Genomic DNA, 7,166 nt, shown 5'->3' with positions numbered 1-7,166 from the left:
ATAGATGGCCAATGATTTTAATATCAAAATCTCAGAAGATATGCCTCGTACAGAAAGACTGTTAGATAGAGAGAATCAAGTGAATACAATTAGAATCCATCATCTATTTTTCCTGAATATTGAGTCATTTTTTATTCTCTTAGTCTTTTCCCCTCCTTTTCTCTTTTATTAGTTATGATTAATTTAATTCGCATCTGTATTATTTATCTTAGATTTTTATTGTTCTGCATGTTGTTCTCTTGCCTCTCTTCAGTAACTATTTTTGTCTCTGAAAGGAGTGTTTCTTTTCCATTCATTCTTTAATGCTTTTATGCCTATCACCCTTTACTGACTCACACACTTCTTTTCCTGTGATCTTTCTTTTTTTCTTTTGTCCAATTCTTTTCATTGCATTCCACTTTTCTTTTCTTTTTTTTTCCTACCACATTAATTTTTCTTTATCCTTTATCCCCAAAGTCTCTTTTTTCTTGCCATTGAATCCCTTCCTTTATCTCTTTCTCATCAGGGGATTTCCCTACGTCCTAATCTTACATCTTTTTCCTACCCAGCATATGGTGTCTCCTACCCTCCCATTCCTGATGGGGTCTTTTTTCCTGTAGTGCTTCAGAGGATACATTTACATTGACAGAAATATTATTCTCCCATCTTACCCTTTCACCTCTTACTTTATTTACACTACAGCACAGGCTGAGTCTTACCACATGCCTGGCAGTCAGTCTACCCAGGGTCTGGATCTTGGGATTTCCCCACAAATGATCCTGAATATTTTCTACTTGTGAGCCACCCGTTTGTAATGAGGCTGCATGTGCTTTTTTGGGAGCCTCCTTCTCACTTGGGAACAGGGTCTTGAACAAGTCAGAGAAGAAGCCCTCCATCACAAAGTTTCCTTGGTAGTTCATATAATCTTCTAAGAGCTCCTCTTTCATGACACTCTTGTCAAAAGTGTTTCTCCTTAGAAACCATTGTTAAAGAAAAGAACAAGGAAGGAATTTTTAAAACACTTTATTCTTGGACAATAAAGGGAACCACATCACAAACAAGAATACCTGTGTTTGTCTCTCACAGAGTTTATCCCTCCCACAGTCACTCTGCAGGCTCAATATCTAATTCAGGCAGCTGTACTTCTTTCTTCTTCTTTGTTACTCTCATGTTTTCCAAGATCATCTTATCAGTGAAGCAGGGGCAAAGAGCAGGTAGGTCTGGAGAAGACACACATCTCCTGCTAGACTTTTGCTCACCTGTCATGTTACTCACCACTTTGTTACCCTGGTTGAAATATTCATACCTAATTCTCAGAGACAGACTGAGACAACTGGCTTCCATTAGGCTGTCTAACTGTTCTTGGCAAAGACAGCAAATAAAAACATCTTCTTCCACTTCTTAGATGCAGGCTAAAAATAATTAGGCATCTGTTTTTATAGCACAAGCTGGATAAAACAATCCAGAAGGAAAGTGTCATGGACGGTGGATCTGAAACACAGCCTGAAATGAGATACAGACAAAACATCATGTTTTCTTGCACAGTGATGTATAGACATTAGTTCATGAGTGATGTACAGGCACTGGAAATAGCATGTCACATGCCTGAAAAATATTTTTCTCTGACCCAAAAGGTGATCTCCTCAGAATAATACTTCAGTTTGAATAAAATAGTAACTCTTAAGTGTTCCAGTGACACAGCTGCTCTTTTTGCTCTCCTTGCTGAATAGTGCCAACTTCCAAACTACCTTTCAGAAAATAGTAGCAGCTGAGGATCATAGGCAGTTCAGATATGGAAAAAAGTGGAAGGTGTGAATCAAAGTCCCAGCAGGCATAAATTCTCAAAACCCCCTGGAAACAAAAGACTGAAAATTCACCTAGAAAGTATGCCCATAGAAAGTACTGGTTATAGTCATGAGGCAAAAGTGAAAAACCAGCTCTGAACTGACTAATTGAGTGTGGGCGAAACAACAAAACAGAACAAAAGAAGCAAAACCTGGCTAGGGCCTGTGACCCAGGCTCTGGTTGTCTCCAGGAGTGAGTTCCCCTCACACCAATCTCAGCAAACCCAAACTGCATTTTGCTACAGTGGTTCTGAAAGTGCCAAATGCAGAACAGCTGGTTGTCCACACTCCCCATCTGAAAGCATAGATTTAAAGCTTTGCAAAGATTTCCAGCTGTACTTACACAGAAACCCTTCTGTTGCTGAAGAGTGTGGGCATACTTAGAAAATCACTGGCCTTAGAATTTACTTGAAACAGATTTTAGACATTTCTAAAATTGTACTGTAATACTCTGTGCTTACAAAGACATATCCATCTTTGGACACTCTTTAGATGCTACTATCTTGATATTGTTAAAAATTTCATGCTTCACAAATATAAGTCCTGTTTTAGATGATTTCTCAACTGTGTTGAGGTCATCCATCAAAACTATACATTATTGCTCTGTAGAGTCTCCCACTTAGTGTTGGAAAGTTCTGCTGAGGGCTTTTATGTTTATGCAACATCATGATGTCTTCCATTAGTTCCGATAAGATGAATAAATTCATGGAAGGATCACAAACTAGAGACACAAGATTCAAATATCCTTCCACGTATTCCTTGCAATCCTGCCCTACAAGGGGGTCAACTAAACAATTTCGTAATCCATCAAACACTTGGACATTCTGCAGTTATTAGTCACCTAGGGAAATGTACAGCTTGGGGGAAAGGGCATAGTTCCAACATGAATGCAAATATTAGTGAAGGCTGAGGTTATGAAGTTAAAGGATTTTCTCACAAAGGGAATATTGTCCTGAAGATTTAAATGTCAGAAGTATATGTGGGAAAATACCATCTCAGTGGAAAAACATGAGCTTTTCATAGAACTAGACGCAAAAAAGCATGAACTAAGGAATCCAGAGGAAGATGGTAAAGTCCTGCAAGAGTCCAGAATTGGAATATAAACATCAGAAGCATCAGAATGGAACAAGTGATTAAAAAGGAGAAATCTGAGAATGAAGAAATAGTGTCCTGTCAGACATGGTATATGAGTCTGACTACACATATTTCAAACTGGTATGACAGCAAGCATAAAATTTGTCCTGATGTGTCCCGGGACTACCTTGCCTTGCTGCTGAAGCACACCCTAGCTCATGCTCAGATTGGATGCCCACCAGGAACCAAAGGGCCCCTCCAGACAGATCTCAGCTTGTGCTTTTGCTTTGGATTACTACATCGCAGGAGCAGGAATTCACGTTTCCCTTTGTTGAATCTTGCACATCTCTTTACAACCCAATCTCATCTCTCTGTACAATGGCTATTCATTCCTGAGTATGTACAACTCTTCCTGTCATGTCACACATGAACCTGGAGCAGCAGGCACATTCAGTGCCATCATCAGGACCAGTTATTTGGATGTTGAGCATGGCTGGTCCCAGCATTCCCCCTGAGGAGCTCTGTTTATGAGTGGCAGACAATTTGAGCCACTGACTACCACCAGCCAGTCAGGCAGTTTTCCATACTCCTCATGGCTCATAACATAATGGGTTGCCAGCCAGGACACAATGGCACAATCACATCAAGCATGCTGCTAAAATCAAGGTAAGTCATATCCTCAGCTCTCTGCTCACCACTGAGCAAGTTGTTTCACCAGACATTGTGACAAGAGAGGTCAGGCACCATTTATCATTGGTAAATCTGTATCGGCTTTCCCAGTCACATTTTTGCCCTCCACATGCCTGGATAAAATAGCTTGCAAGAGGACCTGTCCCATAATCTTTTCAGGGACAGTAGCAAAGCCTGTGACATCCTCTATCTGCACCTGCTTTCATCTAATTGTGATTTCCTGTAAGTGTTTTCAGTTTAACACCACATGTAGTGGAAGGACACAAAGGAACGACCTCCAAAGTTTGTGTGTAGCACTCGGCAGGTCATGCAAATTGGCACAGCAAAATCAGTTGCTCCTGTAACACCTAGGAAACCCTTTAGACATTCATTTGGATCTTACAGCATTCTACAGGTGAGCTTGAGAAACACCTGGAAAGCTATAGAGAGAAGAGAAGAGAAGAGAAGAGAAGAGAAGAGAAGAGAAGAGAAGAGAAGAGAAGAGAAGAGAAGAGAAGAGAAGAGAAGAGAAGAGAAGAGAAGAGAAGAGAAGAGAAGAGAAGAGAAGAGAAGAGAGAGAAAAGAAAAATCTTATCTGAACTGTGAAGAATGTCTTCAGCCCATGTGTCAGGACAAGAACCAGTGATTATGCCTCTCCCCTTTTCCCAGGAACTCCATACACTGTGCTGCTCCCTGCGAGGCCCTGCATAGCTGTGAAGTCAGCACTTTCACTAGCCTGCCCTCCATGAGAACACACTCACATCTCTTGGGGGTTCAGCTACCTGGGAGGCTTTATTTATGCAGGCAGGGGGTACTGGCTTACACCTTAGGGTATCTCTGTTCAGGAGCTGAATCTCTTGTCTGAGCACCTTAAAGACCCAGGGGGAAAGCTTGTTTGATAAATTTAATAGAACAGTTACCTGGGTGCATTTTCTATAGGACAAGACAAAAGAGGTCTTACAAAACAACAAAGCCGTATTTTGAATATATGCTAAAAGAAGAAACAGATTTGGTAGAATATAATAGCAAAGAAATTAAGTTGTGGCTAATATATTTCTACTGTGGTACATTCCTGCCTTTACTTGTAGGCAAGGCTATTTCACCTTTTGCACTGTACAATTAGCTCATAAAGTCACAGCAAGGCTACATTCTTTTCCAGAGGAATGTAAATATTAGCTATTCAATAGTAAGATGGATTCAAGGCCTATGTTGGCACAATCGATGCAGTTTATGAATACGTAGTTTATTAGTGTCATATATAATTAATTAGACTTCTTTAAAAAGCAATTTGCTAAGCTGTCCAACAATACAGCAAACAAAATACTTTGCTAAAAGGCATAATTTTAAAAAATATTACTTACCAGATTAAAAATATGAGAAATACTTTTCTTCTGAACCTACAGATCAATTGCAGCATTGTCTTCAGAAAAATTCACAACTATGTAAGGTGGAAAGACAAACAAAAAATGTTATTTTAAATAATAAAGGTTTTAAAAATGTAACATACTACAAGAGATATTTCCTAGCTAATAGAGGTGGTAAATGAATGCATTACTTAGTTCAGAATGATTTAAATATTGCTTAATAATTAATGAGCCGCTGTGCTAACGTGGCATTATAGAGAAGAACTAATTCAAAGGCAATTAGTAGTATTAGATGAAAGTTTTGCTTTGGGGACTTCTATTATTTAAAAGCTATTTTTTACCATCAGTTGAAACTCAATAGCTTACAGTTAAGCTTAGGCAGAGATGCATGTACTCGAGCTGGTGAGTGCTTGCAGCTCAGAAAGAACAGCTCCCTGAATCCAAGCCGTCCCACGGCTGTGCGAACATTTTTAACCCTGCCATCCCGTCGGCGCTGTAGCTAAGATATAAGGGAAGAATGCAGCATCTTGGCATTGTCTTGCACTCCAGTATTATGGAGAGGCAAAGGTTAAGAATGAGGAAAATTAGGCAGACAGCCCTGTGTGGCCCAGAGAAAGGCTATTCTGTGGGGACCAACTCCCCTGACATAGATGGGAGAAAGCTCTGTGAATGAGATCACTTTGACTTCTTTTGCTTACATGCTAATGTGGGCTTTCTTCCTTAGAGCCGGAGCAGGTCAGCCGTGCGGATCCGGGCCGAGAGCCGCTCGCTCCCGCGGCCCCAGCCCCGCGCTCTGCCCGGCTCCGGGGCTCTGCGCCCGGCTCCGGGGCTCTGCGCCCGGCTCCGGGGCTCTGCGCCCGGCTCCGGGGCTCTGCGCCCGGCTCGGCCCGCCCGGCAGGCACCGCTCGGGCCTCCTGCGCCCGGGAACTCGCCACCCCACTCCCTGCAAGAGTCCTGAAGACAGGCCCACAGGACCTAGGGAACCCGGGCTGGATTTCAGAGCACCTTTCAGGAGTTTATTAAAATCACATTTGTGCACACCAGCCCTCTTCTACAGCGTTCGCTTTGGACAAGGGGGCAGCACCCCAACATTTGGGATGCCGGGGATCACGTACTAGTCACCGTGACCATTTGCCAGACAGACAGTCTTTCTTCTGCTATTTCTTTGGTGACTTTTTTTTTAATCCTTGGATTACTTTCCTGTCAAAGTCTTTTATAGTTTGCTCACTGAATTATGTTCACTCCAGAGAAGTGAATCCAGTTCCTTCTGTTCCCACAGTAATCATCAATTCAAGCTGAAGTGAAAGGGTCAAATTTAAGGCAAGAAAACAGTGGTGTAAATTTCTCATTAGCAAATCAATGCAAATCTGTGAAATTCAGTGTCATTGAACCACAGTCAGCCCTGTTTTAAGTGTAAACAAATTCCTTTAATTTCTGTGGGAATAGAATATTTTTTACACTCCATTTTATCCACTGTGCCAAGTTGCCTCTACACCTTTGACACTGTTATGAATTTGAATTTACTGGGGAGGCCAGCATCTCTGGCACATTGAATATAAATCTCTACAATTTACCTGCTGAGTGTGGAGTGGAGCTGAAGTAGCAAAAAGAGTGTAAGAAAATAAACTTAGCCACCATAACATTTTCACCATCGCTTTGAACCTCAGTGGTGGTGGCAGCTTCTACCTTCTCAAAATAGGGTACACTGCATTACCCTATCCAAACACTCAAGAAAATGATGAGCAGATGCCTGGGAGAACAGGACATAAAGCACGAAAAAGGAGGCTGTTGTGCATAGCAAGAAAATGCCATTCCTGCTGTCCCAAAGCCTGCCCTTTCCTGGCACTGCCCCTCCAGACTGAGTGATGCTTCTGAGGTAAGAAAAGCAGCAGGACATCTCTGGAGTATTGGCTAACCATGTGCTGAAGGGCTCTGTTATTTTACACGTATTAAAGTCCTCTAGAAAAATTAAATATACTGATGAATGAGGAGAACTCAACACAGCCCCCAAAACCTAAAAAATGTGTTCCAACCAAATAAAGACTCACCTCACAGCTGTCCACAAGCCTGTGCCGTCTGATCCCCTTCCCAGAGGATCACTGTGCCTGGAGTGCCAGGGAGGGTGCAGGCAGTGCCCCCCTCACTGCAGTGATGAGGGTGATGGCATCCACTGCTCCTGCAGCATGAAGGGAAACCTGACACAGATATCAGACAGGGCTGGGGTGTACTCTGGACT

General features: G+C 42.1%; 1 long non-coding RNA gene across 2 annotated transcripts; it reads right to left on the bottom strand.

Annotated features, from left to right (window-relative positions):
* Nucleotides 1-986: 986 nt before the first annotated feature.
* Nucleotides 987-5,757, bottom strand: LOC118699428 (uncharacterized). 2 transcript variants are annotated; one of them, XR_004982072.2, is made up of 4 exons: nt 5,629-5,757; nt 5,297-5,429; nt 4,928-5,004; nt 987-1,482 (listed from the first exon to the last, which is right to left on the bottom strand). It is a non-coding gene; the product is annotated as an uncharacterized LOC118699428 (long non-coding RNA). The 2 variants fall into 2 exon arrangements; XR_004982073.2 differs by lacking the exon at nt 5,297-5,429.
* Nucleotides 5,758-7,166: the final 1,409 nt, after the last annotated feature.

The sequence above is a fragment of the Molothrus ater genome, chromosome Z (assembly GCF_012460135.2).
Source record: "Molothrus ater isolate BHLD 08-10-18 breed brown headed cowbird chromosome Z, BPBGC_Mater_1.1, whole genome shotgun sequence".
Classification (NCBI taxonomy): domain Eukaryota; kingdom Metazoa; phylum Chordata; class Aves; order Passeriformes; family Icteridae; genus Molothrus; species Molothrus ater.
The sequence above is the reverse complement of the archived record's forward strand: the minus strand, read 5'-3'. Positions and strand labels throughout refer to the sequence as shown.